General features: G+C 37.7%; 1 protein-coding gene across 13 annotated transcripts in view; it reads right to left on the bottom strand.

The window, feature by feature from the left end:
- LOC129633625 (uncharacterized) overlaps positions 1-24,497 on the bottom strand; it is a 176,388-nt gene that overhangs the window by 4,851 nt on the left and 147,040 nt on the right. For 7 of the 13 annotated variants that reach the window (XR_008705127.1, XR_008705135.1, XR_008705134.1 and 4 more), the window contains exons 3-5: positions 17,505-17,629; positions 7,884-7,974; positions 3,016-3,239 (exon numbers count right to left, since the gene is read on the bottom strand). The gene's annotated coding sequence lies outside the window, so the exon portion shown is untranslated. Of the gene's footprint in view, positions 1-3,015; positions 3,240-7,883; positions 7,975-10,871; positions 10,890-17,504; positions 17,630-24,497 lie in introns of those variants that run through there. The other 6 variants (XR_008705125.1, XR_008705138.1, XR_008705139.1 and 3 more) reach the window with 4 other exon arrangements.

Below are 24,497 nucleotides of genomic sequence, written 5' to 3'. Positions count from 1 at the left end.
AATATGTCTAAGATAGCCTAGAAATTACATTAAAATTTGATGTTAAATTATAGGAATATTTTGTATTCCCCTCAAATGCAGGATTCAGAGAAGACAATGGCAACCCACTCCAGTACTCTTGCCTGGAAAATCCCATGGACTGAAGAGCCTGGTGGGCTGCAATCCGTGGGGTTGCAAAGAGTCGGACACGACTGAGTGACTTCACTTTCACTTTTCCCTTTCATGCATTGGAGAAGGAAATGGCAACCCACTCCATGTTCTGGCCTGGAGAATCCCAGGGACAGGGGAGCCTGGTGGGCTGCCATCTATGGGGTCGCACAGAGTCGGACACGACTGAAGTGACTTAGCAGCTTAACAGTAAATGCAGGATTACTGCATCCTGGTTTGAAGTATTTTGGTGCTCAAATTGTTTATTACAAGTGATACTTCTGATGAAATATATTCTAATCTCATTTTCTTCAAAAGATATGGCTAAGCTAGACTTGTAGAGAACTACCGCATAGAGTAAATAAGGGATGGGAATTTGGATAAACAGGATGTTGGATGATTCAAGTAAACTTGTAAAAGTAGGTGATGATTTGAATGAAATAAAATGCTTTTCAGGAGAGAATGAAGAGGTAACAAGTGTAGTAGCTACCTCCCATTCACATTTGATGACAGGAACTAGAATCTGGGTCAGCTAGATTGTGATGGACATTGTGAAGAAAACACTATTAACAAGGTATAAACCAGGTTTTGAGGGAATGGGGAAAATAAATAAAGGAGAACCACAGGTTAACACTTTCATAGAGACATTACTGAATTTTGGAGATAAAAAATTTTTCTGATAGCATATATTTTTAAAAAACAAGAAATATTTATAATGATTATTTAATTTAAATGGAAAAACTGAAATAAGCTCTCTGTGGTAGCAGCTAGCAAAGGTATAAGCCTACAATGATTTCTCCTTTCAAATTGAATTTTTTTTCATTCATGCTTCACAGCTTCTTTGGTTTCCTAGGATATTCATTTCTAGTTGGTTGCCTCCTATCAATAATTATTTTTCAATAATTCCCATATGATCCAACCTTTCATTAGCTTCAAATATAGTTTTTGTTCTTGAATATTGCCCTTTAAAAAAAAGAGTTGTCCAATTTATCTTAGTCATGCCTCTGAGAAACATATTCCACTAGTTCTTCCCCCTTCTGACTACCTAGTCCTGAAGTGTTCACATAAGCATAACATCCTTAACTATTTATTCAAGTGAGTGGATAAGGCAATGGCACCCCACTCCAGTACTCTTGCCTGGAAAAATCCCATGGGCAGAGGAGCCTGGTGGGCTGCAGTCCATGGGGTCGCTAAGAATTGGGCACGATTGAGCGACTTCACTTTCACTTTTCACTTTCATGCATTGGAGAAGGAAATGGCAACCCACTCCAGTGTTCTTGCCTGGAGAATCCCAGGGACGGGGGAGCCCGGTGGGCTGCCGTCGATGGGGTCGCACAGAGTCGGACACAACTGAAGCGACTTAGCAGCAGCAGCAACATTCAAGTGAGCTAAATGACAGGTGTTTCCTTATGACAACCTGGTTTCTATCCTTTCTCTGTTCAGCCTAAATTTAAGCTTTTCTAGAGAAATGACTGGAAAATCCCATGGACGGAGGAGCCTGGTAGGCTGCAGTCCATGGGGTTTCTAAGAGTCAGACACGACTCAGCGACTTCTCTTTCACTTTTCACTTTCATGCATTGGAGAAGGAAATGGCACTCCAGTGTTCCTGCCTGGAGAATCCCAGGGACGGGGGAGCCTGGTGGGCTGCCGTCTATGGGGTCGCACATAGTCGGACACGACTGAAGTGACTTAGCAGCAGCAGAGAAATGATAGAAAGCTTTCAACTAGACTCTGTTTTAAGGCATATCTTTGTAAATTATTAAAATAAGAAAAAGTAGAAGTTGAGTCATTTAAGTTTAAGAAAACAGGCTAGTTTAGGAGGAGGTGTGATCCTGAGAGGAGAAGGCAATGGTGCCCCACTCCAGTACTCTTGCCTGGAAAGTCCCATGGACGGAGGAGCCTGGTGGGTTGTAGTCCATGGGGTCGCAAAGAGTTGGACACGACTAAGCAACTTCCGTTTCACTCTTCACTTTCATGCATTGGAGAAGGAAATGGCAACCCACTCCAGTGTTCTTGCCTGGAGAATCCCAGGGACGGGGAAGCCTGGTGGGCTGCCATCTATGGGGTCGCACAGAGTCGGACACGACTGAAGGGACTTAGCAGCAGTGATCCTGAGAACTGAACCCGGTCTTCCTATTCTGCTTACCAGGAATCCATGGCTGAGTAGTAGAGTGAGAATTCTAAAGTACATGTGTGAGTAGCAACTACACAAAGTTTGTCATTTTATTACTACCTTCACCAAGAAACTTTGAGAAGGCCAACTGTCACGCTCATCAGTAGTCACAATTTATCACTGATACAAGACAGCAATAAATTGACCTGTCATATAATAATAAAAAAAATCTTATCCCTGTAGGGGGAACTCAATAAATTGGTTTTCCTGGACCCTTGCCTTCTGGCTGGGAAGGCATCACTACACTCAGTTGTAAAACGGGGATACAAAATGAATTATACTTCCAAATAATTACTTTAACTTGCCAGAGTGTACCAAGTGAATAATGCTGGGCAGTGCATATGAAAATAAACAGAGGTAGAATACTGACAGTATCCTAAACTGTCTCAGTAAAGATGAAAATATATTCACAACAAAGGAGACAACACTGAATAAAATGGTGTGTAGATTATTTCTCTTCCTTAGGAGTCAGATGTAATTCTAGGTGTTTCTGCCAATTCAAAACTTCCGAAAATTTCCTTCATCATTAGTTTCTTGCTAAACCTCCTTGTTCAATTTCCTGGTGTTTAATTAAATTATACCAGGTTTTGATTCTTCAGATTTCTTAAGCAAGCAAGCACTTTCGTACACATTGGAAGGATGACACTCACATTCAGCTTTGCCACAATGAACAAACAGTGGTTGAGAACACATACCTGCTCTTTGCGCTGTTCCTCACGGGTTTGGACCCACAGGCAGGCAGAGTTCACAGATGCACTGCACTGTTTCATATGCATTCTGCGATATTCAGGACTCTGCATCCAAGCACAGACATTACAGGGAAACTAAAACAGGATGTATCGTTGTTTCAAATCAATTCCATTGGGGCCGTAACTCTAAATGCCTTCCTTTAGTGAAATCCACTGGATGAAATGTTAAGCTGGATGGACAAAAAAACAGTAATTCCTGGATTATGTTCTAAATACTTCTACTTATTCAGGTAAATCTGCTACTTTACAACTTTTGCTTCAGATTCCTTCACCAAGAACTCTAATTTGTGGAAATACACTTAACTGCCTCCACCCCCACTTCAAGCGCTACATTGTATAATAATGATGTAATTTATGACTCTTATGTTCAGTCAGTTCAGTTCAGTTGCTCAGTCGTGTCCAACTCTTTGTGACCCCATGAATCACAGCACGCCAGGCCTCCCTGTCCATCACCAACTCCTGGAGTTCACCCAAATTCATGTGCATCGAGTCGGTGATGCCATCCAGCCATCTCATCCTCTGTCGTCTCCTTCTCCTCCTGCCCCCAAGCCCTCCCAGCATCAGGGTCTTTTCCAATGAGTCAATTCTTCACATGAGTGGCCAAAGTATTGGAGTTTCAGCCTCATGATCAGTCCTTCCAATGAACACCCAGGACTGGTCTCCTTTAGGATAGACTGGTTGGATCTCTTTGCAGTCCAAGGGACTTGCAAGAGTCTTCTCCAGCACCACAGTTCAAAAGCATCAATTCTTTGGCTCAGCTTTCTTCACAGTCCAACTCCCACATCCATACATGACCACTGGAAAAACCATAGCCTTGACTAGACAGACCTTTGTTGGCAAAGTAATATCTCTGCTTTTTAATATGCTATTGAGGTTGGTCATAACTTTCCTTCCAAGGTAATTTTTATAGGAAGTGTTTCATTTTGAAGTCATTTTCTTTTAGAGAAAAATTAGGAAATTCACATTTAATACTACATTTAATTCAATAAAAAATCAAAGACCTTTTTATATCTTGCTGCTGCTGCTGCTGCTAAGTCACTTCAGTTGTGTCCAACTCTGTGCAACCCCATAGATGGCAGCCCACCAGGCTCCCCCATCCCTGGGATTCTCCAGGCAAGAATACTGGAGTGGGTTGCCATTTCCTTCTCCAATGTATGAAAGTAAAAAGTGAAAGTGAAGTCGCTCAGTTGTGTCTGACTCTTAGCAACCCCAAGGACTGCAGCCCACCAGGCTCCTCCGTTCATGGGATTTTCCAGGCAAGAGTACTGGAGTGGGGGTGCCATTGCCTTCTCTGTTTTATATCTTAGAAAGTTCTTTAAAATTATAAGCATGATATAGATGTCCATGGGTATATCTGTTTGTATATTTTCACCTTATCACCATTCTCTTCCATATACCAAAGTTTTGCAAAATCTTGCATATTTGTCCTTCCTCAAATCTCACATAGCCTCCTCCTCTCCCCTTCTGCTGATTAATCTCATTCTTAATTTTGTTAAAAAGATTTTGTCACAGTCAAATTTACCAAAGTTCCTTACTCAATTCCATTTTTGGTCTCAGTATGCTTGGCATAGGGCTTCCTTAGAGATCTTTTTCTAACTGAGGTGCAATGGATAGACCTCCAGGCTCAGGACACAGTGACATTAGATACTAATATATTTCTGATGTGTGACTTATTCAGACATAGGTAATAGTAGTTCAAGTGGTGCAGGACTAAACCAGTTTAGTCTCTTTTATATATATCTTTTCTTGAGCCAAAAGTAAAGAAAAATCAAGTTAGCACTTTGTCCTAGAAAAGTCTCTTCCTAATATGTCTCTTAAAAATTACTTTGTAATGTGGCTGACATTAAACACATATAGACATACACTCACACCTCTCAAACTACATACACTCTACAAACAAAAACAAACCTACCAAGATAAACACACACATACAAAGCTTTTGGGATCAGTCTATCAGTCTAAACTAAAAAATATTTTGGAAAGAAAAATTATTATAAGAAAATATTCACACTAAAAAAAACAACAACCCTGTAATATACCCTGCATTACTGGAAACACAACCTGCCCCTCTTTGTTCAGTATTATCTCAAAAGTGGTAGATGAACTTGACTTATATTTGAATACAGTCACAAAACTTTTATATTAAATAGCAGCCAACTCCCCCAAGACAAATTTATCTTTCCCACTAAAATATGTAAAGTATGTTTTTATGCCACTGGATGAGATGGAGATGATAAAATGATAGCTGATACTCTATTAAATGGGTATTTTTTAAAATTGAAGTATAGTTAATTCACATCATTAGCTTTAGGTATACAGAATAGTGATTCAGTATTAGAGATTATAATTCATTGTTATATAAGATAATGGCTATAGTTACATGTGTTATACAGTGTATCTTTGTCACTTATGTATTTCCCATATATAGCAGGTTGTATCTCTTAGTCCCATATCCCTAACGCGCCCCTTCCTCTCTCCTCACGGGCAACCACTAGTTATCTGTGATTCTGTTTCTGTTTTGCATATATACTCATCTGATTATTTTTAAAAAATATTCCATGTATGAGTGATATTATTCAGTATTTGTCTTTCTCTGACTTTATTTCACTAAGTATAATATCATCTAGGTTCATCCATGTTGCTGCAAAGGGCAGAATTTCATTCTTTTTTTATGGCTGTTAATATTCTATGTGTACATGTATGGAATGGATAAATGTGTATATATATGCTTCTTCTTTATCCATTCATGTGGTATATGTACACCATACCATCTGCCATTCATCTGTTGATGGGCAGTGGGTTGCTTCTATTTGGCTATTGTAAGTAGTACTGCCTGGGATAGTGCTGCATGGGGGTGCCTGTATCTTTCCAAACTGGTGTTTTTGTTTTCTCCAGCTATATACTTACGAGTGGAATTGCTGGGTTCTACTTTTAGTTTCTGAGGAAACTCTGCATTGTTTTTTTATAGTGGCTGCACATTTATATTCCCACAAACACTGTCTAAGTGTTCCCTTTTCCTCATATCCTCGCCAGCATTTGATACTTGTAGACTTTTTGAGATTGCCATGCTGACAGATGTGAGGTGATATCTTATGGTTTTGATTTACATTTTATAGATAAAAAAATACTCAAGTACAAATATTGAGTAATTCTTAAGTCATACCATATACCATGGTATTCATTAAATGATTGTTGAGCTATGAGTAAGCTTATAATATGAAAAATATTGAACAATTTTATAAACATAGATCAAATATAAAAAAATTCTGTGACATCCAGTGAGAATACTCTCAACCTTATATCATTTCACCTTTTGCCATATTACCATTTCCTCAATATTTGCTTTATTTTTAAATATTTTATTCCCAAATGCTATTTAGCACAAAAAACTAAAAACTATCATTAAAAAAAAAAAACCTCTCTAAATAATAAACTATGTCCCTTATTATAAGGAAAATACAGAAGTCACTTTAGACAATTTTCCCCTAAACAGTTTATACTGGACAATTTCTATACGCCCACAAACCATGTAACTTTTATAACATTTCTCAGGATGTAAGCTCCAGAATTAATTTAGTACACTAAAAGAAAAGTCACTCTTTTCAGAATGATAATTCATAAGTTCTACTATAACCAGTGGCTGGGATAGCATTTATCAGCTATAGTTTAAAAATCACATTATTTTATAGACTTCACCCAACTATTTTACAGAATTTCTAGCCACTCTTGGAAAAAAGCTATCTGTTACTAGTCCTATGAATTTATTAAAGTGGCATACTTATAATCATGTGTAATATTTTAAAATTTTAACTGGGGTTGGAGGACTAATAAACTATTTTCATGAACAAAATACTGAGTAGCAGATATTATGTTTAACAGCAGCCATTATTATCTTCATTTATAATTGCAGTTTCTAATGAGTTGGAGATCCTCCTTCTCCAAGTTTTAAGGGTAAGTAGTCTAAGTAGCCCACTTCTGTGGCTCAGTTCTGTTGCCAGGCATTGATTCAATTTGGGCTTGTGATGCAATCCTGGCTAATGAGATAAATAAAAACATTTACTGAGAGACGCTTGAAACTGTTTCTTAGATCTTACAAAGTTCAAAGAGAGAATCCCTCTTTCTCTGATGGGCATTGTCATATCTGTGATCTTGCGGTTATAATAGCAGGCAGCCCAAGGACAAATTCAACCACGGAAAGTGGGAAGATGGTAATAATTTGGCACCATGATGGTATGATTATGCTACTAAATTAACCAATTTTGGACTGTACTTTGCCTTGAATCTGGTTACATAAACATAAATTGTTCTTTATCATATGAGCCCAGGGTAGTTAGTTTTCCTATTTGTGAAGTCAAAATATTGGAATAGATATATGAATGCCTCTATCCCAAATTTTACATTTTATTTGCAATCTCTAAACTCATTAGTAAGTTTTAAAAATATGGTATTATAACTTCTATATTTGAGTATGTAACAATAAAATCAGTTGCAACTTGTATTCTTAGATTCACCATACAGGATATGACTTAATTTATTACATATATGTATACTATATACATGTGGGTAAGAATAATCAAAAACATTTTTAGGGATAATACAAATTTAGTCAATTGTACTAAAAACTACAAAAATATTTGCATTCTTCTAAAATATCTTGCATATAGTATATATGTATGTGTGCTAAGTCTCTTCAGTCATGGGTTGCTGTCTATGGATACTGTTTATTGAATAGTACTAAATATTGATATTAAATATCATGAATTGGCTATAACAGATCCTCTCACATTCTTACAAATTCTAGAATGAGAATTTACCTTCAGTCAATTTTCTATTTCTTTTTTCCTGGAAACTTCATACAAGTAGAACATTGCTTATGGTAAAATTGACCAATTAGGTAAACTGCATCTGGAATGAGAAAATTTTGTAAATACTTAGTATAAAGCCATGGTTTTGAGCATTCTTGATTGCAGTGACCCTTGTAACTTGCCTGTCCTTTGCTGAACCTGAAAACCATACCCACTGAATTGTCACAAACAACATTAGCTCCTCTAAGGAATAAGTATTACCCTGGGATGGCTTCTGTACCTCACCAATATGTCACTTTTCATTCCCTCACCCTGGTCTATCATCTGAAGAACCACAGAGGATAGTTCCTGGATGCTACACAGACTATTTCAAGGACACCCATACAAGTTGGATAGGCCTCACTACCCTGTTGGAAAATTGTGTTTTCTGGCCTAAATTCTTCTAAGTAAACCTACTGTTAAACATGGCCTATGGCAGGTATCTTGTGAGCCTGACTATTCAGTGGACTCTAAGAATACCCATGAGCATTTCAGTGTGGTACTGCAGATATGGTCCTTAGAAAATTCATAATTGATCATTTGTTTACCAGAAGAAATCCTATCCTCTCTAATGTGAAAATAGAATTTTCAATTAAATAAGTCATGTATTGGATGCTATCTATGCTTGTAAACTATCCTTGTAAAAATTGAGATACAAAAAGAACAAAAAGAGACCTTTACTTCTGGTTAAGTTATGAAAAGTTGTAGGAAACTGTTGCTCCCTACAAAAGCAAACAAAAAATGTGAATATAAACCAGATAAAACCAAGTCACAATTACTTTAAAAGGCAACAGAAGGTGGATGATGAATTTAATTAAAGAAACTGAGGCAAATTTAAGAGAGAAAAGTCTATTCTAAGAGAGAACAGTTAGATGTCTATTTTCACTGGAAAATGGTGGTAGAAGGAGGAATCCTATGAAACCTCAGCTTTAGAAAATGTCTGCAGCTACCTCCAACTTTTCCCACTGATTTTCAGTGAGTGCATAGGTAATATGCCAAAGACAGGGCCAGGCAGTAAAGCTGAAAGATTAACATAGGAGGCACATGGGACCTTCCCAAGCATGTAAATCATCCCTCCAAATACTGAGATCAGCAAGACACAGAATAACTGAGGTACAGAAAGCTAGTGTAGGTGTTAAAAACTAAGAGGATTGCCTAATATTCCTGAAAACTGGACACTATAGTATAAATTGTGAGATCTCTAGAGACTTACTAATCACCTCTCAAAACATTTGAAGCTAAGAGTGAACCAAATATATCAAAAGTTGTAAGAGTGCTCAGACTGCTCAACTAGTAGAATGACATGGTAACATTATCAACCTTTCAAAAGGAAAAGACATACTTTTCCTTATCATTTACTCTAGTCTCCAATGTTATTTTACACAATGCCTAACATACTATAATTTTTTTTTTAATTTCCACGAAGATGCAGGAAAATGAGACCCAAGATGAGAAAAGCAAATATACTCTAGAAACAAATACACAGATGGCCTGATATTTTAATTTTCAGAAGGGAATTTAGAATAACTATAATAATTATACAGAAGCATACATGAGAGTTATATGCATTAGCCAGAGTTCTCCAGAGCAGCAGAACCAAGATAATACACACACACACACATATACATATACACACTGACATATTTATGGAAACTGAGAAGTCCCTAAATCTGCCATCTACAAGCTAGAGAACCAGGAAAACTGGTTGTATAGTTTAGTCTGAGTTTGAAGGCCTGAAAATCAGAGAAGCTGATGGTGTAACCTGCAGTCTGAGGACAAAGGCCTGAGAACCAGGGGTATGTTAGTTAAGTCCCAGAAACAGAAAGGCCAGAGAACAAGAAGCTCATACACTCAAAGGCACTAGGAAATAGACACTCCAGATTAAGGGAGAGAGAGAATTTTCCCTTCCTTTGCCTTTTCATTCTATTCAGGCCCTCGATGGATTAAGTGATGCTCACTCACACCGATGAAGACAGGTCTTCTTTTAATTAGCCTACTTAATCAAATGCTATTTTTTCTAGATACTCTCATAGACACAGCTAAAAATAATGTCTTACTGTCTAGTTGGGCATCCCTTTGCCTAATCAAATTGACACACAAAATTAACTATCACAGTGTATAATAGGCATATGTGTGTTAAACATGATAAAATTTAGCATAAACCTGGAAACTATTTTTTTTTTAAAAAGCCAAAATGGAAATGCTTAAAATAAATATATAAGTATACCATTTTTTAAAAAGGAATTCACTTCAGATCTTAAAGTAGTCACTTAATCCTCTTTTGGAGTCAGCAGAGAAAAGATCATTAAAACTGAAGATAGTCCAAACTGAAACATAAGATAAAATGATAAACACAACAAAGAGTCGCTCCCTGCTCGCTGCAACTAGAGAAACCTGCACAAAGCAAGGAAGACCCAGCAGAGCCCACACTAAATAAATAGATGTTCACAAGAGAATGAAAGCGAATACAATTATGACAGGCTGTCTGGAAATATGTGGAGCAGAATTAAATGTATGTATAAGATTATTGGAGTACATGATAAAGAGGCGAGAGAAGATAGGGCAGAAAATTATTTGAAAAGGTAATGGGCAAAACTTTCCCTAAGTACGTGAAATATATCACAGAGGTTCAAAAAGATGAAACTACCTCAAGAAGGAAAATGCAAATAAAATCACATTAGGTCCACCAGATTAGGTTGATCATTCTAACTGCTGAAAACCAAAGATACAGCAAAAATTTAAAAAGCATCCAGGGTCTAACACAAGATGATTAAATAGAAACAACAATAAAAAATAAAAAAATAAAAAACAGCTGCTTCTCATCAGAAATAATGAGGGCCAGAAAACAAAAGACATCTTTAAAATATAAAAATGGGGGGAGAAATAAACCCATCTACTTACAATTCTGTATCACTGAAAACACTATTGTAGATATGAAAGCAAAAACTATTTTCTGAGACTTCATCTTCAGCAGACCTGCATTATAAGGGATACTGAAAGTTTTTCAAACTGAAAGAAATGATTACATACAGAAATTTGGCTGCTGAAAAAAAAAAAATAGAAGTCAATATCTGGGTATTTATGAAATACCTTTACAAGTTAACTTATGAACAAACTATATAAATGTGTGTGAATATATATATATTATATATGTATATAATCACTAGTGACTCAAGAAAATAATAAATCATTGAATTATTAAATTATTACATATGTAGAAAAATTGATAAATAAGAGATCAAAATTCATGAGAAGAATAAAGTATTATAAGGTTTTACCTATAAGTTCATAAAGATAGTCCTATTATTTGAAAACAGACTGAAGTTAATATGCATATTAACAGTTATATCCAGTGATCATGGTATTGGGATCTTTAGTTACATGTGAGTAACAGCAGGAACCCATATTTCCCTATGGTGATTGAAGTCATGCTGCTGCTGCTAAGTCGCTTCAGTCGTGTCCGACTCTGTGCGACCCCATCGATGGCAGCCCACCCAGGCTCCCCCGTCCCTGGGATTCTCCAGGCAAGAACACTGGAGTGGGTTGCCATTTCCTTCTCCAATGCATGAAAGTGAAAAGTGAAAGTGAAGTCGCTCAATTGTGTCCAATTCTTAGCGACTCCATGGACTGCAGACTTCCAGGCTCCTCCATCCATGGGATTTTCCAGGCAAGAGTACTGGAGTGGGGTGCCATTGCCTTCTCCTGGATTGAAGTCATAGCCACTACAGAACTACACATGAGGTGAAGCTCAATGGGGAAGTCTGCTTATATCCCAGTCTTACTATTACTAGTTATTATCATTATCCAGACTTAACCTTCAACCCAGGGAAGAGTATTAGAAAGGAGAGAAGGATGGTAAAAGTGTTAGCTCCAGCTGAAAGCATGTAGATTCTATGGCTTTTCTCCAGGTCTTTCTCTTCTCTCAAACAATAAAAACTATACAGAAAGATTCCTACAAAGTAGAAGACAAAACAGACTTGGTAAGGGGATATTAGATTCCACAAATCCAATGGAAGCTGTTCCTCAACTCAGTCCCTCCCCCCTTATCCATATAATTCTTAAAAATTTATTTTTATTAAATGGCAACCCACTCCAGTATTCATGCCTGGGAAATCTCATGGACAAATCACCTGGTGGGCTACGTTCGTGGGGTCACAGAATTGGACACGACTGAAGCAACTGAGTATGCATGGTTGATCTGCAATGTCGTGCTTCAGGTGTAGAGCAAAGTGAATTCATTAAACATATGTTCACTTTTTTTTTAGATTCTTTTCCCATATTATTACAGAGTACTGAGTAGAGTTACCTGTGCTATACAGTAGGTCCTTAATGTTATTTATTTTATATATAGTAGTATGTATGTGTCAATCCCAAGCTCCCAACTTATCCCTACCCCCACCCCTTATCCCCTGGTGACTGTAAGTTTTTTTTCTACTTTTGTGACTTTATTTCTGTTTTGTGAATAAGTTCATTTGTACCCCTCTTCTTTAAGATGCCACATACAAGCAATATCATATGATATTTGTCTTTCTCTGACTTGTGTAACTCTGTATGACAATCTCTAGGAATTTTTAAAGCAGCATTAGCTTGCCTATAACGGCTCCCTTTGAAAATTCAGTAATATCTACAAAGGATTAAGCATGGCCTTTAAGCATAAGTTTCTACAAAGAGAGGTAAGCAAAACCAGAAGATGTTTGGCAAATATCTGCTGTAGGCCTAAAGCTGTACTTTATTGGTCATATCCAGAAGTATATAAGATGTGATAAAGATTCTTATATGGTATGCCATAGGAATTAATATTTTCCTTGTGGGCAATTGATAATTCTGGAAGATTTCAGAGGAGTAATTAAATAACATTGTGGTGTTTAGATAAATATTGACAGAGAATACGAGCATATAAATCTGTACCAGAATACCCAGATGGCCCTGAATAAGAATAAAATCCATGTCAGTGACATGAGAAAAGGAGAAACAGTTGGGGAAAGTGAAAATAAAAGCACATTCAGTATATAGTATGTACTATGTCCTCCTATGTTTAAATGATTCTTACAGCATCTATTATTTAAAGGATATTTTCATTATATCAGTAAGGGAATTGAGACATGAGGACTTTGTCACGTTAAAGACCACACAAGTCACAAGTGGAGAAACCAGGATTGGAAACTAACAATAATGAGTCTCTAAAAACATTATTGTATTCTTGTATAAGGAGATGTATTTTTGAAATAAATTGAATTTTCTATCTGATTCTATCTGAGATTTTAGGAAGAGACAAGAGAGAAACTATATAGTTATTACGGTGGGTACTGTGCCATTTACCAAAGAAGAAGAATATGTTTTAAGGTTGAAAAAATTCAAGTTTTATATTAAGCTTGAGATTTTCACAGAGTATGAAAGTGAATATTTCTAAAATTATGTTGGAAATATATGTATGAAATTTAGGAAAGATGTTTACAGCTTCTAGAAGGCAGGACCATATTTAGTCTCCCTTTGTACACCTAGCACCTTGCATATTAACATGACATGTTGAACTCGTGAAAGCTGATGAGAATGTCTACAGACAGAAAAATGTGCTTAGAACACAGAACTAAGGAAAGAGCACTCAGATTGGTCAAAGGAGAAACTGGAAAACGAAGGACCACAAAATGTACCCAAAATCAGAAATTATAAGCGATGATAAAATCAGATGTTACCAAAAGTTCAAGTAGATGAGATTTTACAAGATATAACTTGATAGTATTTAACAACTAATAGAAATGTCAAAGAAATATAAAATTTTAGTGTTCTAAGTCTAGTATTCTAAGACTACAAGTAGTAAAGTGTGTTGACTTGATTGGCACAATAAAGAAAGTCATTTCAATGGAGGGGAAGTTAGGAATGGTGAAGCTAATACAAGTCATAAGTCATCAAGCCAAAGAAAATATTTTCAGACGAGATTGGGCACATTCAGGGAAGTACGGCCATAGACAAGAAAATGTTTTCAAATGTTTGAGTCAAGGCTTTGAGTGCACTTGAGATGTGAAGACTGCCCCCTCATTAAGAGTGTAATAGGGCCTTTGAGGCTTGTGCAGTTGGCTGTAATTGAAATGCATTATTTCTAGAGAAAATTGTTTGCTCTTAGAAGTAGCTGTGACTAAATGAATTTGTGATTCATGAAACAATCTAATTTTGCTCTTTCAAACTAAAATTCTTCACATAACTATATAGTTTTTTTAAAGTAATATGACATTAGTGCAAAAAGGTTCTGCATGCATATTAAATAGCTATTCATTTGATGTTGATTCAACAAACAAAAACTTGAAAGACTATCAGAAAATAATACACTGAAAAAATTTCGAATTTGACACAAGTTGATAATCTAGGAGGTATCTTTTGACTACCATCCTCTGTGACTACCATATCATTTTGCAGGCTGTGCTTTATAGTTTGTTCAAACAATGTCATTTCTTAAAAAGGCACCAATTCCCAGTAAGCTTTCCCTGTTGACTTGGATGTTTCTGCAAAGCAGATATGAAGCTCTTTCTTACTTTTTTTTTTTTTTAATTAAACCAGTGTTTCTCAGCACTGGGACCTTGTTGCCTCTGCATGTGTGGAATAAGCATGTGTGTTCACTAGGATTGGACTGGGATGCACACTAAGAAGGTCACAGGAAATGAGTCCACCAGTCATGCAGTTTCAGTATGTCTTTCCTGACCAGTTTCAGGGGTAAGCCAGATTGTATGAAATTTTGCTCATGACAGAGTTCATACTTTACACAAGTCTCCTGTTAATCTCAGTGGTTCTCCATCCAGCCAAGGGGACACATCTCCCCTGTGTATGACCCCAGGACTAGGACACCCAATCCATGACCTGTTCACTTTCAGGGTTGGTCTCTGCCCAGGTATATTCTCCCTTTTCTCTGAGTCCTGACTTGTTTCCCCTTCCTTTCTGATTACATATGGATCTTTCTTACAGCCATGGATGTACAAGGGTCTTTCTGCCAGATTCAATGAAAATCTTTCCACACGTGGATGTATTTTTTGTTGTGCTCATGGGCAAGGGTGAGTTCTACATTCTCCTACTCCACCGTATTGTTCAATCCCTCAAAAAGTTATTTTTTAAATTCTTGACCCCCCAAATTTTTCCCCCTAGAAGCAGCCCTGTGCTATTGGGAATGCATGATATATCTCACTCAAAATATACAGTGAGTGAGGCCTATTTCAAATCCTAAAAGACAATGCTGTGAAAGTGCTGCACTCAATATGCCGGAAGATTTGGAAAACTCAGCAGTGGCCACAGGACTGGGAAAGGTAATTTTCATCCCAATCCCAAAGAAAGGCAATGCCAAAGAATGTTCAAACTACCACACAATTGCACTCATCTCATACGCTAGCAAAGCAATGCTCAAAATTCTCCAAGCCAGGCTTCAACAATACTTGAACAATGAAATTCCAGATGTTCAAGCTGGTTTTAGAAAAGGTAAAGGAACCAGAGATCAAATTGCTAACATCCATTGGATCATTGAAAAAGCAAGAGAGTTCCAGAAAAACATTCTGGAACTATTGACTCCTTCTTCCATTGACTGCTCTATTGACTACACCAAAGCCTTTGACTGTGTGGATCACAACAAACTGTGGAAAATTCTTCAAGAGATGGGAATACCAGACCACCTGACCTGCCTCTTGAGAAATCTGTGTACAGGTCAGGAAGCAACAGTTAGAACTGGACTTGCAACAAACAGATTGGCTCCAAACAGGAAAAGGAGTCCGTCAAGGCTGTATATTGTCACACTGCTTATTAAACTTACATGCAGAGTACATCATGAGAAATGCTGGGCTGGATGAAGCACAAGCTGGAATCAAGATTTCTGGGAGAAATATCACTAACCTCAGATATGCAGATGACACCACCCTTATGGCAGAAAGTGAAAAGGAACTAAAGAGCCTCTTGATGAAAGTGAAAGAGGAGAGTGAAAAAGTTGGCTTAAAGCTCAACATTCAGAAAACTAAGATCATGGCATCTGGTCCCATCACTTCATGGCAAATAGATGGGGAAACAGTGGCTGATTTTATTTTTGAGGGCTCCAAAATCACTGCAGATGGTGATTGCAGCCATGAAATTAAAAGATGCTTACTCCTTGGAAGAAAAGTTATGACCGACCTAGATAGCATATTGAAAAGCAGAGACATTACTTTGCCAACAAAGGTCCATCTTGTCAAGGATATGGTTTTTCCAGTGGTCACATATGGATGTGAGAGTTGGACTATAAAGAAAGCTGAGGATGGAAGCATTGACGATTTTGAACTGTGGTGTTGGAGAAGACTCTTGAGAGTCCCTTGGACTGCAAGGAGATCCAACCAGTCCATCTTAAAGGAGACCAGTCCTGGGTGTTCATTGGAAGGATTGGTGTTGAAGCTAAAACTCCAATACTTTGGCCACCTGATGTGAAGAACTGACTCATTGGAACAGACCCTGATGCTGGGAAAGATTGAAGGCAGGAGGAGATGGGGAAGACAGAGGATAAGATGGTTGGATGGCATCACTGACTCAATGGACATGAGTTTGAGTAAACTCTAGGAGTTGGTGATGGACAGGGAGGCCTGGCGTGCTGCAGTCCATGGGGTCGCAAAGAGGCAGATACAACTGAGCAACTGAACTGAACTGTACAGTAAGTGTAGTAACCTAAAAAATGAAGAGAACAAACTTGAGCAGAGTTTCTCCTTGGAAAGGGTAGTTTAAGTACTTACTGAATCTGGATGCATGACTGTGAAAAGCAAAGTGTTATGAAATGTAACCATACTTGCAGGAGCTTAAGCACAAAATTATATGCATTTTATATAAACAGTTTTCTAAAGCAAAAGAAGAAAAAGATTTTTTTCAAAAATATTTATAAAATGCTAGGCATTCAGTTGTGGCTAAAATGGAAACAAGCCCAACCTCAGAAAACTATTGCCTAAAGGGTGAAAGAGCAGCCCAAATCAGGTTAGTAAGGGTCAAGTTCAAAGGTAGAGAAAACTATGAAGATTTAAATTGATACTGCCCATAGGCGGACCAGCTGGCAGAGAGGACAGCTGGCCGGCTATAACAAGTCTGTGGGCATGGCGGATTCTGACCCCGAGGTACCAGAAGTGAGGTGAAAGAGGCATAAAAATCTGTTCCGCATAGGAAAGCAGTTGGCAAATGTCAATGAGATCGGTAAGTAGTGAAGATTTCAACAAGGCAGGCTGGGTCATATCCAGATTTTTTTTTTTTTTTTTTTTTTTTTTGAGGCAGGGACACTTACCAGGCAAACGATTACTTGTGAAAGGGAGATAAGTAATTCAAGCCACAGCCTGAGGAATAAAGCAGTGGATATACCCAGCCACAGGCACCCGGGCTAATAGAAGAGAGTACTAAGGGAGTTTAAGCATCAAGTGTCAAAAAACTAAAAATACACAAGATGAGACCAAGAGGAAAGATACGTCTGGCACTAGCAACAGCAGAATAAGCACTGACAGAGGATTAGAGACCAGCTTCTTTCTCCTCTTGTTTTACATCTCCTAGAATAAAGCACTCGTGAACAGGGGTAAATAACCCATCACCTGAAAGGCAAACAGTTGATTGTGGCCACACCTTTAGAGGAAGGCTTTTCTGGGAGTCCTGAATTCCAACTCCTTTATCATTTTGTCATGTCAGTCTCCAATACTGAGTCATTTCTTTTGTTTTCTCTGCAATTGTTCTCAGGTTAAACAGCACAGCTACAAAACAACCAAGAATATATAGTGGTATATACCACTAAGCATCAAATTTAAGTATACTATTTACTTTCCCCAAGTATGATAACTTGCCTCATTTCACTGTCTCAGGTATAAGCCTACAGTCAGAAACTTATTTTATATACTCCACAATGCCCTACATTTCATGTTTTTGGTAACAATCATCCCACTTTTAGTACAAATTTTTTTCTCCACTAGAAGTCGGCCTCTTAGTGGCAGGGGGGCACCACCCTGGTTATTACTATTTCCCCAACACCTTTCATAGTGCAGGGAACATCAATAGTTATCCGTGTCATGACAGAGTGCATAAGAGTAGAAGAGAACAGCATTGCAGGAGGATGGAGGGAAAGAACAAATGAACAAACACAAAAGAGGTAAAAATGTCCTTTCCTCAGAGTATTAAGAAAGTTTTATTTCTTCCTCAGAACTGGCCATTTACATGGCCAGATAAGAACTATTCCCCTATTAAATAAATGCTGGTATTAAAATAAGTACTTATCCAGTTTCATTTTATAAATTCTAAATGTATATATTAAGGGATCTACATTACAAAATTTTTTTTATTTCATCACATTTATGTATCAAAGCAAACCTATTTAGTTATTTCATAATTAAAGAAAAACATTTGGTTAGATGTTATTTTTCCTTCCCAATTGTAAAAATCTCAAGAAATGTCTCCAAGTAGATAATGAATTAGTGAACATGAGAAGCTTCCCAAGCAATATGTGATGCCATTTTAAAAAGTAAGCACCTAATAGAGAAATATTAGCAAATTAATATTCTTTAGACCATAAATCAGAGAAGGCAATCACACCCCACTCCAGTACTCTTGCCTGTAAAATCCCATGGATGGAGGAGCCTGGTAGGCTGCAGTCCATGGTGTCACTAAGAGTTGGACACGACTGAGCGACTTCACTTTCACTTTTCACTTTCATGCATTGGAGAAGGAAATGGCAACCCACTCCAGTGTTCCTGCCTGGAGAATCCCAGGGATGGGGGAGCCTGGTGGGCTGCTGTCTATGGGGTTGCACAGAGTCAGACACGACTGAAGTGACTTAGCAGTAGCAGCAGCAGACCATAAATATTTCATTTTATAAGGCTATGCCACATGTTTTAAATTCTCTTATAGAGTGTATTAAAGGGCATTGATTGCCATTAATAAAACTTATTTTAACTGGCTCTTAGAAGATCTGTAATGCTTGGTTTTCTCAGAGGTCCTAGTCCACCCAAGTCCATTCCCATTGATCTCCACAACAGCCAGCAGGACCCAGGGCCCATGCATCATCACCGGTAATGTGTATTCTTGGTGACCTTATTTGGAATTTAGAATACAACTTAACCATATAAAATATCTTATAGGGTAAAAAGCATTAATTAATACTATATTTTATATATTTGAAGGGCTGAATTGGGCATCTGTGGCTTATCTTCAATTCATTAATCATCACTATATATTTTGAGGAATGGATTCAGATTTCCAAAGATCAATTCACAAATGAATTTTTGGCAGAAAAACCATTTGTCCATTGAGCTATATCCATAGTTTCCTAAAATATATTTTTTCATACTTTGCTTATGGCAGCCTAGTTAAATCCAACATACCATTGCTCCTTCAAAGAAGACTCTCAGTGGTATTGGCAAGGCTTTGGCTTTGCACTATTCTAAGCTTAGCTTGCAAAACCTCAAACAAGCCTGCGTATTTATGCTTAGGCAGCCTTAACTTACATCCTTTAAACTTGTTTCAGACCTTCTCCTGTTTTATGTCAGAGTCCATTTAGTAAAAATGAAGTCTCGGGCCAACTGAGCAAAACTCGCCTAGCTGGTCTTTCTTTAGTCGCCATGTCAATCTCCTGGGGACATCCAGGTGCTTTAATGGCTGCTTAACCAGAAAGGTTTTAGGAACTGTAATCTCCGCATTACTAGTTTTTTTTCTAGGACTGTCTGTGTTTATTACTTGTTTTTGTGGGCCTGTTTGATAAAACCCACTTTCCAAAAACAAATGTCAATTCTGCAGGTTGTTTTAGGGAGCAGCAGCAGCAGCTAAAGAATGATATGCTAATTGGGCTCTCTTGGGAAACACAAAGCAGTTTCTCAGGTATAGTACACAGAATAGATGACATGCGGGTAGCTTTTGTGCCAGCATTACTTTCTTAAAGAAAATGATACCTATGGCTGAGACAGATGCTGCAAATTAAAAGTCAAATTCATGACGTGACTCTTTACATATTTTCTATGGTATAACAGTATATAATGTTTCTGACAAATTTATGAAAAAATGCTAATTATTTAAAATTTAATCTATTAAGTAAGTATGAATTCTACATCAGGAGAAGTCAAATTAGAATACCATTATGCTTATGTAATGTCCAAAATATTTTACTCTTTCTATCCACAGCATTTGTTTCCTATTTTCTTAAAAAATCTGATGCAGGAATTCTGATTGAGTTTTTGTTGATATGATTATATAAATTCCTTATAAATATATTATTAGAGATACTTCTTAAAAAAATATTCACCTAGCCTTAGTTTAATATACTTGAAATAACTGTTCTGAATAATCATATTTTTTTCTGATGCCTCTAGTAAGTAAAACAAATAAATGATTATCTATGATTGAATGTGTAACTCACAATTTCTTCTCCTCTCAGAACTGCATTAGCATCATGTTACCTAAAGGCAGTATGGTATATCAAAAAGAGTCTTCATTGGGTAATATCTTGACTTTTTCTCTAACCATGCATCATTTAAACTTTCTAAGCCTTCATTTTCTTATCTACAACATAACCTTAATGATGTATTACAGTGATTGAGAGGCATCATTGGAACAGCCAGCACTAATTAATTACACATTAGATTGATAACTGTAATAATTACCAGCTTCTTATTTCTCTTGAATTATTTTATTTATTGTCCAGCTGTATATGTTTCTTTACTAATAATAAACTATAAGCCAGAGTTATTCATTTTTGTGTGTTCATTACACACACGCACACAGATGCACTCAGTAGCTACAGGAATTCTTCTTTGCTGTGGTATCTGAACAAGTACTCACCTTCTATTCCTTAGCCTTTCTTTCTTACCCTTAGAAATAGCAATCACTTAATTTTAAATTAGTAATTCATAAAATAATTTTTAGCATCCATGACATTTAAAAATTTTATCTATGTTAAATCTGTTAAATGTTTGGGTGAAAGATGAGGAAGAAGTGACTCAGGATGTTATTGAATTTGCTAAAAGTCCTTGAGGCATGTGAGATGGGTGTTGATTCATCTCTGAGGTCTCTACTGTAAAAATCTATCACAGTAAACAGTTCAGTCACTCAGTCCTGTCCGACTCTTTGCGACCCCCTGGACTGCAGCATGCCAGGCTTCCCTGTCCATCACCAACTCCTGGAGCTTACTCAAAATCATATCCACTGAGTCAGTGATGCCATCCAATCACCTCATCCTCTGTCATCCCCTTCTTCTCCCGCCTTCAATCTTTCCCAGCATCAGGGTCTTTTCAAATGAGTCAGTTCTTCACATCAGGTGGCAAAATTATTGGAGTTTCAGCTTCAGTATCAGTCCTTCCAATAAATATTCAGGACTGATTTACTTTAGAATGGACTGGTTGGATCTCCTTGCAGTCCAAGGGACTCTCAAGAGTCTTCTCCAGCACCACAGTTCAAAAGCATCAATTGCCAAAATGTATCACAGATATTATTAGAAAACAATTTTTTGGTACTAGAAAACCATAGAATAGAGAGCCCAGAAATGAACCTAAATTTGCATGGGCAATTAATCTAGGGCAAAGGAGTCAAGAATATAAAATGGATAGAAGATTACCTCTTCAACAGATGGTGTTGGGAAAACTGTACAGATACATGAAAAAGAATTAAATGTAAGACATGAAACCTCAGAACTTCTAGAAGAAAACATAGGAAGTACTCTCTTTGACATAGGTCTTAATACTATTTGGAGGGATATATCACTTCAATCAAGGGAAACAAAAGCAAAAAGTAACAAATGGAACTTTATCAAAATAAAAAGTTTCTGAACAGCTAATAAACATAGCAACAAAATGAAAAGGCCACCTACAAATGAGATGTATAGTACTTGCAAACTATATATTTGATAAGGGATTAATATTCAAAATACAAAAACTCATACAACACAAGAAACAAACAACCTCATTAAAACATAGGCAGATGATGTGAACAGACATTTGTACAAAGAAGACGTACAGATGGCCAATGGACACATGAAAAAGATGCTTGATATCACTATCAGGAAAATGCAAATCAAAATCACAATGATATTACCTTTTACCTGTTAGAATGGCTGTTACCAACAAATAACAAGTGTTGACAAGGATGTGGAGAAAAGGAAACCATGAGGCAATGAAGATAGGACTGTAAATTGGTGCAGCTGCTAAGAAAACAGTGCAGAGATTCCTAAAAAAATTAAATACAGAATTACAATACAATCCAGAAATTCCATTCCTGGGTATTGCCCAAAGAAAATGAAAACACTAATTTGAAAAGATGTATGTACCCCTCTGTTCACTGCAGCAATATCTACAGTCGCCAAATACGGAAGCAACCCAAGTATCCATAATAGATGAATGGATAAAGATGTAGCATACACATATAATGGAATATTAGCCATAGAAAAGAATGAAACCTTGGCATTTGGGACAACATGGATATACCTAGAGGGTATTGTGTGCTAAGTAGCTTCAGTTGTATCTGACTCTTTGTGACCTCATGGACTGTAGCCCGGCAGGCTTCTCTGTCCATAGGATTCTCCAGCCAAGAATACTGGAATAGGTTGCCATGCCCTCCTCCAGGGGGTCTCCACAACCCAGGGATCGAACCTGGGTCACCTGCCTTGCAGGTGGATTCTTTACCACTGAGCCACCTGGGAAGCCCTAGAGGGATTATGTGCTCAGTGAAATAAGTCAGGCAGAGAAAGACAAACACTCTATGATTTCACTTATATGTGGGGTCTAAAAATGAAACAAATGATCCTGTGTAACAAAACAGAAACAGAGTTTTAGATACAAACAGGTGGTTGCCGGAGGTGATGGGGTAGGGAAGGGAAAAAACAGGTGAGGGAGAATAAAAAGTACAGACTTCCAGTTGCAAATCAAACGAGTCACAGTTATGAAATGCACAGTTTGGGAAATTCAGTGTGGGGGATTTAGTCAATAACTAAGTAATATTTTTGTATGGTGACATATAACTAGATTTATCTTGGAGATACCATGCAGAGCCCTGCGAGGGCTCTGTGTAAAGTGAAGGTGAAAGTCACTCAGCTGTGTCCAACTCTTTGTGACCCCATGGACTGTATAGTCCATGGAATTCTCTAGGCTGGAATATTAGAGTGGGTAGCCTTTCCCTTCTCCAGGGGATCTGCCCAACCCAGGGATCAAACCCAGGTCTCCTGCACTGCAGGCGGATTCTTTACCAGCTGAGCCATAATGGAAGCCCATGGGGCTCTGTAGCACAAAGCCTTTCTGTGTCCTCCATTTCTTTGATTATAGAAAACAGCCTTCCCTCGGGCTCCATGACCTCCTTGAGTTCCAATGGGCAGATTACAGTGGTTGTTAATTAAGGAAAGGAGGGGAAGGAGGACTAGGGAGAAACACTGAGCCGCGAGCAGCCTTTGGACAAGGTCCTGTTTCCCTATCATCAGATATACACAACAATATCTTCAAGCTATTTTGTAGATACTGAAAACCCCTCCAGGTGGGAGAAGTTAATGCTTAACAATGGTATACTGCCCACAAGGATATAGACCTCAGACCAGTTGGATCTGAAGGCTGATGGTGCTGACTCCTACTTAACTTACCACCACCCCATCAGAAGAATGCCCATGAGCTGATTACACCTCTTTGAACAATTACTGTAGAACTTCTATATTTCCCAAGGAGATGGGCACACAGTATTGATGGCATTAGCCCACTGTGTCTCCCTTTGACTGGCAAAGCAATAAAGCTGTTCATTTCTACTTCACCCAAAATTTTGTCTCTGAGATTTGATTTGGCACTGGTGAACAAAGAACCTGAGCTTTTGGCATCACTGGTAATTATTTTGAAATGTATAAAAAAAATCACTACCAAACAAGACCAGGAGCTGACTGTGGCTCAGATCATGAACTCCTTATTGCCAAATTCACTTAAATTGAAGAAAGTAGGGAAAACCACTAGACCATTCAGGTATGACCTAAATCAAATCCCTTATGATTATATAGTGGAAGTGAGAAATAGATTTAAGGGACTAGATCTGATAGAATGCCTGATGAACTATGGATGGAGGTTCGTGACACTGTACAGGAGACAGGGATCAAGACCATCCCCATGGAAAAGAAATGCAAAAAAGCAAAATGGCTGTCTGGGGAGGCCTTACAAATAGCTGTGAAAAGAAGAGAAGCGAAAAGCAAAGGAGAAAAGGGAAGATAAATGCATCTGAATGCAGAGTTTCAAAGAATAGCAAGAAGAGATAAGAAAGCCTTCCTCAGCTATCAATGCAAAGAAATAGGCAAGAATAGGTGGCAAGAATACCCAGAAGAACTGTACAGAAAAGATCTTCATGACCAAGATAATCATGATGGTGTGATCACTGACCTAGTCCCAGACATCCTGGAATGTGAAGTCAAGTGGGCCTTAGAAAGCATCACTACGAACAAAGCTAGAGGAGGTGATGGAATTCCAGTTGAGCTATTCCAAATCCTGAAAGATGATGCTGTGAAAGTGTTGCACTCAATATGCCAGCAAATTTGGAAAACTCAGCAGTGGCCACAGGACTGGAAAAGGTCAGTTTTCATTCCAATCCCAAAGAAAGGCAATGCCAAAGAATGCTCAAACTACC

This window comes from Bubalus kerabau, chromosome 19 (genome assembly GCF_029407905.1).
Source record: "Bubalus kerabau isolate K-KA32 ecotype Philippines breed swamp buffalo chromosome 19, PCC_UOA_SB_1v2, whole genome shotgun sequence".
Lineage (NCBI taxonomy): Eukaryota > Metazoa > Chordata > Mammalia > Artiodactyla > Bovidae > Bubalus > Bubalus kerabau.
The sequence above is the reverse complement of the archived record's forward strand: the minus strand, read 5'-3'. Positions and strand labels throughout refer to the sequence as shown.